Here is a 10,933-nt window from a genome sequence, read left to right as displayed (position 1 = left end):
CTCTCCTCTTCCATTTCAAAACCACCGCCCCTCCTCTCCTATTCCAGTCCAAAACCAGTGTCGCTCCTCTCCTGTTCTAATCCAAAACCAGCGCTGCTCCTCTCCTCTTCCATTCAAAAACCACCGCCGGCGAGTGAAGGTGTTGTCGAGAAGTAGATAGATGGAGGAGTACAACCGATACGTGAGGATCGCAGACGGCGACCCTGTGAAGCTAGCTAGGATGTTGGAGATACAGTCTTGGTTTGACAACAAGGACCAACTAGAGGCGACGGCGACATCCATTGCCAAATATCTGCAACAGAGCGAAAAGGCGGCGATACTCCCAGAGGGAGTCGCGCCGGAGTACATAGAGCCGCTCCTCTGGGCCATGGAGCAAACAGATTCACCGAATCCGATCGTGAGGGAGTGGTGGTGGGAGTATCGATCCCAAATCGAGCATCCACCAGAGATTGAAGGATCGAGCATCTACAGGGCGCCGTTTGTGAGGGTGTCCTGCCAGAGCGAGCCAATGGAGTCTTCGTCGACCGAACCCAACTGCAAGAGGAGAAAAGCAGTTGGCCCGACGACGCTTCCCCACCATCGTCTCCCTCGCCGTTCACATCATCTCATGGGGCGGCTGTCTGCCACCGAGAAATAGGAGGGGGCTGCCCCCCAGCCCAATAGTCGGGCAGGTTGTGAATTGTCAGGAGGAGCTTAGGGTTGTCAGTATTTGCAGGTTGTGAATTGTGTTTTGTGTTGTGTATTTTGACAGTACTTTCAGATATGAATGTCTTTTGAATTTCAGATTTGCAGTATTGAGCATATAAAGTATTTTATGAATTCTAGAGATCTATTTTTAGCACTTAAAAAATGTAGTTCCATAGGAGTATAAAAGTGCAGACAATGTGATTCTCAGAGAAGAAACTGCAAGTTTTAGTTTCAGATAAGAAACTGCAAGTTCAGTTTCAGATAAGAAACTGCAACTTTCAGAGGCAGAGTATTTATATTAACACGGCGTTTTCAAACAGGGTTAACATCATGTTGGAAGTTTTATTCATGGTCGAAAATGGAACTACCAGCCAGTTAACATCATGCTGATCAACATTCATGCATAGCACATTTTCATATGATGCACAGTCAAAATGCCCACACAATGTCGAGTGTGCGAAACACAGAGAAAACGAGGGACGAAGTTTTGGCAAGTGTTGGACGTGGTTTTGGGCTGCCCCGTCTAGGCTTTCATTTTTAACATGCGCAGCCCACGACCTCGGATGGGAGGTCCATAGGCCTGTTTGTATTTTCTTAGGGCCGTCATGTATCGACCGGCCTCTGGACCTCCCATCCGAGGTTTTATTTTTGGCAGCCCAATTTATGTATTTTTTTGAAGAAAACACAGATGTCTGTTGTATTTTCCTATATAAGAATAGGAACGCTAGGTCCAACTTATGTTTCCCTTCTAACTATATTATATATATTTAAATTGTTTTATATGTTGACTGTTTAGTTCACATACTCCCTCCTTTTCGGTTTATAGGGCTTATCTCAAAATTTTAGTTTTTCCATTTTATAAGGCTCAATTTGGTTGTTTTCCATCACATGTTTAGATTCCAAGGTGCATTAAATCATTGCATGCAAGTATTAAGAGAAAATTGACCAATGCATGTACTTTATGCATGCATGCATTGCAATTTATGCATTGATAAACATAATTTTTTGAGGAAAACAAGTGCATTAATTAGGTGCTTTTGCAAACTACAAAAAGCATTCCACCATTCATCATCTACCTTGGTTGGTGAGATTTTTGAATTGAGCCCTATAAACCGAAAAGGAGGGAGTAATTGGCAAATAGATCTCACCGCCACCCCCCGCCTCCTGACTCCGAGCACGCCTGCCCCCCTCAGCAAGTCCGCTCGCACACCCCATTGAGTCACCGGCCATATCCACGGGGGAATGGCTGGAAGACAGGCAGATGTACAAGATGCATCTCTCACATGTCTACAAAGCCTTCCCGCGGATGCTCCAGCCGCTCTACTCCGTCGCGCCGGCGGTGCTGCAGGAGACTCGAGGGAGGATATGGAGGGAGCGGGCGATGCGTATCCGTGATGATGCTCTCTCCTCGACCCAGTGCACGCGCGAATGGAGGGAAGCAGAGGAGGAAGTTGCGAGGGAGGAAGCCGAGGAGGAACCGAATCCGTTCTCTCACTCGCGCAGGTATGCTCGGATGTGCAAGGATCATGTGGATTCGGAGCTGCCGAATCTAGCCCTGCGGATCTACTTCATAGGAGATTTCTCGGAGAAGCACAAGATGCCCCACCCCAGTGAGCCGCTGATTGCGTTCGTTCGATGGGTGAAAGGAGAAGTGAATTCAAGAGATCCACGCCGTACTGCGAGATGGGAATGCTTGACTGGACTCCTGCCCACCAGCACGCCGCCGGAGCCGGAGCAGGTGGATCCCCTACCTTACCTCTCCCCAAACCTACAGAAGATTGAAATTAGGCTTGCAATCTGCTTCAATTGAGCTGTCTGGTGGTTATTTCTGCTTCCTGAGAGACAACATCTCGCTGGAGGATGAGAAGGAACCAGGAACTCCGATGAATTTCTCCTATCACAATGGGGGGAGCGCCGGTTGGGTAGTGGTATGGCCCACCTCTGCCCCAAATGGGGGCACAATCTGGGCAGGCTCCTGTAATTGCCCAAGATCACTTGGAAATCTCAAGGCAAGAATCAGCAAAATAAGAGATAGGACATCCAGAAAACTGCTCCTGCCCCTGCTTCGGGCCTTATGGCATACTCTGAGGTGATCTGCTACAACTGTGGGGAACCAGGGCATCATTTGGATAAATTTGTCAAGCCCAAGAGTTGTTTTATCTGCAAAATGGTTACCCATAAAGTTGAGAATTGCCCTGTCAGAAGGAAAACCCACAGTTCTGCTAGATATGTTGGAAGTGCTGCTCCAGGATTATGTCCACCATTGATAGAATTTTCTGGGACTCTGGTCTTAACCAAACTCCAAAGAGCAATAGTTTTAAATTTGAAAAGTGGTGGTTGCTTAGAGAAGATTTTACTGAGCTAGTCAGGAAAATCTGGAATGAGCCTGCTGGGAGCAGCTGCCCCCTAAAAAATTGGCAGATCAAAATTAGGAGATTTAGAAGAACTACCAAAGGGTGGAACTCTAATGAGGAAGCTAATCTTAGAAGATACAAAAGGCTTCTCCTCCTTTAGTTTGATTCTCTAGATATTAAGGCAAAAGCCACTGACCTCTCTGAGGCTGAGAGTAATAGATTAAACTTTGTCCATGGAGAGCTCAAGAAAATTTGGCTTCAAGAAGAAATCAAAGCCAAACAAAGGTCTAGAGATAGGAACATTAAGGAGGGTGATAGAAATACTGCTTACTTCCATGCAGTAGCTAACCAGAGGAGGAGGAAAACCCTCATTCACTCCCTTGATGGCCCTAATGGCCCTATTACTGAGGTAGATGAGATGCTGAAAGTGGCTAGTGACTTCTACAAAGACCTATTTAAGAAAGAAAACCCTTCTGGGTTCTCTCTACAAAACAATTTTTTCTCTGCTTCTGAAAAAGTCTCTGCTGCTGAAAATGAGTTGGTAGAAGCCCCTTTTTCAGAGACAAAGGTGAAGGAAGCCATTTTTAGCTCTTATCCTGATGGGGCTCCTGGTCCTGATGCGATTCCCTTCTTATTTTACCAGCATTTTTGGGACTTGGTGAAAAATGATCTCTTAGACCTTTTCCAAGCCTTTCATAGAGGAGAGTTGCATCCAGCAACTTACTCATGGGGGGTCTATTGGGGTCAAGTTAAATAATTGTGAAAGTGATTTTTTCCATGCTGGTAAAGGCCTTAGGCAAGGTGACCCCATCTCCCCGCTTTTGTTTAATTTAGTAGTGGACGTTCTTACTAAAATGCTGAGCAAAGCTGCTGATCATAGTCTGATTGCAGGGCTCTGTCCCGAGGTCTGCCCTGGTGCCATCATCTGCCTTCAATATGCAGTTGATACCATCCTTTTCTTAAACAATGACTCCACACATGCTAGCAATCTAAAAACTGTTGTAACCTGGTTTGAACAAGTCTCAGGCATGAGAATCAACTACTCTAAAAGTGAACTCATCCCTATCATCATGGATGATCAGGAGTTAGCTGACTTCCTCCCTATTCTAGTCTGTAATAAAGGTAACTTCCCCATTAAGTACCTAGGTATCCCTCTCCAATATGATAAACTGAGGAGAGAGGATATCCAACCCTTCTGGATAAAATCATTAAAATGATTGCTGGGTGGAGGGGCAAACTTCTCTCTTACAGAGGTAGATTGATCCTCATACAAGCTTGTTTGGCTAGCATTCAAGTATATCTCCTCTCCTTCTTCAAGTTCCCTAAATGGGCAGTGAACCTCATCAATTCACAGATGTCTCATTGCTTGTGGAATGATTTTTAGGGAAATAGGAAGCTACACCTTGCTAATTGGGCCCTAGTCTCTATGAAAAAAGATTTTGGGGGCCTAGGCATACCTAAACTCCAAGAAATTAACATCTGTCTTCTAGGGTCTTGGATTAAAAGATTCTGTGAGGAAGACCTGAAACCCTGGAAGCTTCTTATTGCCCATAAATACCTAGGAAATAAACCTAATATTTTTGTCCCTTCCCCCAACCCTAAGACCTCTAGATTCTGGAAAGGATTAAAATCTATTATGCATGCTGTGAAATTTGGCTACAGATGGAACATAGGGGATGGGAGCAGAACCAGGTTCTGGGAAGATACTTGGTTTGGGACATCCCCCTAGCAGTCCAATTTTGGCCTATTTACTCTGTCCGCAATGAGCTTAACAAAAGTGTCAATGAAGTTTGGGACAGTCAATGCCTAAGACTCTCTGTTAGAAGGAACTTTAGTGATAGTCTCATGGAACAATGGTTACAGTTGGAGGAAATTTCCAAAAGCATTACCTTTACTGCCGAGTCGGATGCCCTGATTTGGCAGCTGGACAATAAGGGGAAGTATTCCTCCAGCTCCCTCTATCATGTTATCAACTTTAGAGGGGTTCAACCCGTGTTTATCCCTGCTGTCTGGAAATTGAGAGTTCCCCCTAAAATTCATGTATTTCTCTGGCTTCTCTCCAAAAACAAATTGATGACTAGGGATAACCTTAGGAAGAGACACATCATCAAACTCTTTGATTGTGTTTACTGCTTGGAGCAAGAGTCTTGTTCTCACCTATTTTTTGAATGTATAGTTGCTAAACATCTCTGGGCCCACATTGAGGAATATTTCTCTAGTCAGATTGGCTCATCCTTCGAATCTGTCGCCAGATTCTGGATTGCTACCAAAAAGTGCTTAGTTTTAAACACTGTTAGCTCAGCTGTCCTTTGGTGCCTCTGGAAATATAGAAATGCTATGATGTTCAGTAACACCTCCTGGATTTCCATTCCGCAGGTCTTGAGGTTGATCAGGAACATGGTGAGGAACTGGGTGATTCTCTCCTCCGGATCGGACAAGGACAAGTTGACGAGCTTCGTGGAAACCCTAATAAGATCCCTCCAGAAACCGTTGGCGATCACTTGTGGCTGAACAAGGTGCGACCTGCTCTGGGGCTGGACCCGTGGGCTCGTCTCAAGATGATGGACACCTGGTGCCGAAAAAGAGGGACATCCACCATGCTACGCCTTCCAGCACGGTGTCTCCGCTTGCTTACTGGTCGCCGCAGGCTGACACGGCCCCTCGGCTAAAGACCATGAAGGCTTCGCTGGACCCTCCTTGTGTCATTTGAGTGCTCTATCCGCTCTGCCTTTGGCACCGCTTGGGTGATTTGTGTTATTCAGAGAACCTGTTCATCCACCCCCCTAGTTTGTAGCTTCCATACCTTTGCTTTCGAACTGCTCTTTGAGCTGCTGTATCAGAATATTTTGTGGTTTCGTTCTCAGCAATGGAACCGGGGAGATGCTCCCTGTTTTTCTAAAAAATATATTTTATATGTTATTATATATTATTTTTATTGTCATCATATATTTAACAGATACTTACATATGTAAGAAAACAATATCCCACATCTTATTAACTTATAAAAATAATTTCTTAACAAATAAAATCCTCGATTGTTTTGGCACGAAAATCCTAGTGATTGTGTACAAAAGCTTGGTAGGATTTAAGGACGAATGTAATAATATCACTTATTATTTAAATATATTTATAACAAAATGCTCATCCCCTTTTTATTTTTTGATAACCTTGTTGGCCCAACCCAACATTATAATTAGAATCAGCCTAGGAAAATCGTGTATTTCGAGAAAGTGCAAATGATCTGTAATTTTTTAGGAAATAAAATAAACGGGCCGCATGGACGCTACATTATTTGTTCACCCAACCCAGCTAATGGCTGTAATTCAAAAAAAAGATCAAATTGACTGTAAATTCTACCGTGCAAAAAAAGACTGTAAATTCTTAAAAAATGGGTTGAATACGTGCCACATTTTTGGAGGCTGAAATGTGGGCCAATAGGTCGAAGCCAATGCAAGTCGATGTCAATTTAGTCAACAAATGATTCTGACATGTTAGCCGTTGGATTTACATCCAACGACCGGCATCCATCTTCAATCTCTCGTCTTCTTCCTCCAGCGCCGCCGGGACCACCTCCCGCCTCCTGCTGCTAGCAGCTCTGCTTAGCACGCTTCGCTATGAAGCGCTACTCCACCGTTGGCCAGGCCATCCCTCCACCCGTCCACACCTCCTGTTCTTCTCCACCGACTGCCGAACCACACCGCACTAGAACCAGTTAACCCTCGTACACCTCTCTGTCTGTGACTCTACTCCCGCGTCTTCCCATCTCCGGCTCATTGCTGTCCAGGGCCTCGCCGTCGTCCACCACCTTGGCTGCGCTCGGTGCGGCGTGGTCAACGTGGTCAATGAACTACACCATCGGAAGTAGATTGTGCGTGGAGAGGCTGACAGCTGGGTCCATGGCCGCACACAAGGAAATGCTTCCTTATTACGCGCAAAATAATTATTCCTCCACCTGACATCTGGGACCCACCGGAAGGGCCTCTGTATTTCGTGAAATAAAGTTCCCCCCGCTGACATGTCGGACCCACCAGCTATCTTCGCACGCAAGGAAGTGCCTCCTTGTTACGCACAAAAAAATGAATATTCCCTGCATAGTGGGAGGCTGACTTGTGGGCCTACCAAGTTGACAGGGATGGAGGGCTCTGTCAACTTAGTCAATATGAACGATTCTAGCTCTTGTTACCTTATGATGTTCATCCAACGACTGTAGTGCTTCTTCAACCTCTGGTCTTCTTGCTCCAGCCGCCCAAACCAGCGCCGGTCGTGCCGCGTGCTCCTGCCTCCCATGGCCGGCTGTGATGCCGCGGAGGCCTCACCGCCCCTACTGAAGGAAATATGCCCTAGAGGCAATAATAAAGTTATTATTTATCTCCTTATATAATGATAAATGTTTATTATTCATGCTAGAATTGTATTAACCGGAAACATAATGCATGTGCGAATACATAGACAAACAGAGTGTCACTAGTATGCCTCTACAAGACTAGCTCATTAATCAAAGATGGTTATGTTTCCTAACCATAGACAAAATAGTTGTTATTTGATTAATGGGATCACATCATTAGTTGAATGATCTGATTGACATGACCCATTCCATTAGCTTAGCACCCGATCGTTTAGTATGTTGCTATTGCTTTCTTCATAACTTATACATGTTCCTATGACTATGAGATCATGCAACTCCTGTTTACCGGAGGAACACTTTGGGTACTACCAAACGTCACAACGTAACTGGGTGATTATAAAGGAGTACTACAGGTGTCTCCAAAGGTAGATGTTGGGTTGGCGTATTTCGAGATTAGGATTTGTCACTCCGATTGTCGGAGAGGTATCTCTGGGCCCTCTCAGTAATGCACATCACATAAGCCTTGCAAGCATTACAACTAATATGTTAGTTGTGAGATGATGTATTACGGAACGAGTAAAGAGACTTGCCGGTAACGAGATTGAACTAGGTACTGGATACCGACGATCGAATCTCGGGCAAGTAACATACCAATGACAAAGGGAACAACGTATGTTGTTATGCGGTCTGACCGATAAAGATCTTCGTAGAATATGTAGGAGCCAATATGGGCATCCAGGTCCCGCTAGTGGTTATTGACCGGAGATGTGTCTCGGTCATGTCTACATTGTTCTCGAACCGTAGGGTCCGCACGCTTAACGTTACGATGACAGTTATTATGAGTTTATGCATTTTGATGTACCGAAGTTAGTTCGGAGTCCCGGATGTGATCACGGACATGATGAGGAGTCTCGAAATGGTCGATACATAAAGATTGATATATTGGATGACTATATTCGGACACCAGAAGTGTTCCGGATGAATTTCGGATAAAACCGGAGCACCGGGGGGTTACCGGAACCCCCCGGGGGGTTAAGGGGCCTTATGGGCCTAATGTGGAGAAGAGGAAGGGGCTGCCAGGGCAGGCCGCGCGCCCCCTCTCCCCCTAGTCCGAATTGGACAAGGAGGGAGGGGCGGCGCCCCCCTTTCCTATTCTCCCTCCACCTCTCCTAGTTGGACAAGGAACGGGGAGGGGAGTCCTACTCCCGGTAGGAGTAGGACTCCTCCTGCGCCCTCCTCTAGGCCGGCGCACCACCCCCCCTTGGATCCTTTATATACGGAGGCAGGGGGCACCCTAGGACACACAAGTTGATCCTTGTGATCGTTCCTTAGCCGTGTGTGGTGCCCCCTGCCACCATATTACACCTCGGTCATATCATTGTAGTGCTTAGGCGAAGCCCTGCGTCGGTGGAACATCATCATCATCACCATGCGTCGTGCTGACGGAACTCATCCCTGAAGCTTTGCTGGATCAGAGCCCGGGGAGCGTCATCGAGCTGTACGTGTGCTAAGAACTCGGAGGTGCCAGAGTAACGTTGCTTGGATCGGTCGGATCGGGAAGAAGACGTACGACTACTTCCTCTACGTCGTGTCAACGCTTCCGTTGCGATCTACAAGGGTACCTAGATCATACTCTCCCCTCTCGTTGCTATGCATCACCATGATCTTGCGTGTGCGTAGGAAAATTTTGAAATTACTACGTTCCCCAACACCTACTACTCCCACCGCTGGCCAGGCCATCCCTCTACTCACCCACACCCCCTATTATTCTGCGGCGACAGCAGCCTCACACCACAGCCGAACCAGTGAACCCTCGTACTCCTCTTCGCATGGGCATCCACTGTCGTGTCTTCCCCGGCTCTGAGTCGTCCCCTTCCTAGTCCTCGCCGTCGTCCACCGCCCTGGTGCTCTTAGCGCGGTGTGGTCAATGAGGGAGTCCTAGATTAGGGGGTCTCCGGACAGCCAGACTATCTCCATTGGCCGGACGTTAGACTATGAAGATACAAGATTGAGACTTCGTCTCGTGTCCGGATGGGACTCTACTTGGCATGGAAGGCAAGCTAGGCAATACGTATATGGATATCTCCTCCTTTGTAACCGACCTTCTGTAACCCTAACCCTCTCCGGTGTCTATATAAACCGAAGGGTTTTAGTCCGTAGGACAAAAACAATCATACCATAGGCTAGCTTCTAGGGTTTAGCCTCTCTGATCTCGTGGTAGATCTACTCTTGTACTACCCATATCATCAATATTAATCAAGCAGGACGTAGGGTTTTACCTCCATCAAGAGGGCCCGAACCTGGGTAAAACTTCGTGTCCCCTGCCTCCTGTTACCTTCCGGCCTAGACGCACAGTTCGGGACCCACTACCTGAGATCCGTCGGTTTTGACACCGACATTGGTGCTTTCATTGAGAGTTCCTCTGTGTCGTCGCCGTTAGGCTTGATGGCTCCTACTATCATCGATAGCGATGCGGTCCAGGGTGAGACTTTTCTCCCCGGACAGATCTTCGTATTCGGTGGCTTTGCACTGCGGGCTAATTCGCTTGGCCATCTAGAGCAGATTGAAAGCTACGCCCCTGGCCATCAGGTCAGATTTGGAAGTTTGAACTACATGGCCGACATCCGTGGAGACTTGATCTTCGACGGATTCAAGCCACAGTCGGGCGCGCCGCACTATCGCGACGGGTATGACCTAGCTCTGCTGCCGAACAGTACCCCAGATGTCGCCCCCGCATCAGCTCCGACCCTTAGCTCAGAGCCAACTGCGCCAATCGAGGACGGCTTGTTAGACACCGCCTCAGGGGCTGCAGTCTCAACGGCGATCGAGCCAAACACCATCATAATCCTCTGCGCAGCCCATGACTCCAAGGTGTCGGACTCTCTTTCTGACTCCGAACCGCCCGCACCCCTGCCAATCGAATCCGATTGGGCGCCGATCATGGAATTCACCGCCACGGATATCTTTCAGCACTCGCCCTTTGGCGGCATTCTGAATTCACTAAGATCTCTTTCTTTGTCAGGAGAGCCCTGGCCGGATTATGGCCAACACGATTGGGATGTGGACAACGAAGAAATTCGACGCCCACCCACCACCCACTTCATAGCCACTATCGATGATTTAACCGACATGCTCGACTTTGACTCCGAAGACGTCGACGGTATGGATGACGATGTAGGAGACAAACATGAACCAGCACCTATAGGGCACTGGAAAGCCACCTCATCATATGACATATACATGGTGGATACACCCAACGAAGGCAATGGCGACGAGATAGCGGAGGATGACCCCTCCAAGAAGCAACCCAAGCACCGACGTCAGCAGCGCTGCTCTAAGTCCCGCCAAAGCAAAAGTGGTGATACCGGCACAGGAGATAATAATACTCCACATAGTGCCAAAGACAACAACAATCCCCTCCAGCAAGATTTAGAGCAGGAGGATGAAGGAGCCAGCTCTCCTGAGAGAGCAGTAGATGGAGAGGAGGAGGATGACAATTACATCCCCCCTCCGAAGATGAGGCAAGCATCGGCGACGATGAATTCAC

This window comes from Triticum urartu, chromosome 3, assembly GCF_003073215.2.
Source record: "Triticum urartu cultivar G1812 chromosome 3, Tu2.1, whole genome shotgun sequence".
NCBI classification, from domain to species: Eukaryota; Viridiplantae; Streptophyta; class Magnoliopsida; order Poales; family Poaceae; genus Triticum; species Triticum urartu.
The sequence above is the reverse complement of the archived record's forward strand: the minus strand, read 5'-3'. Positions refer to the sequence as shown.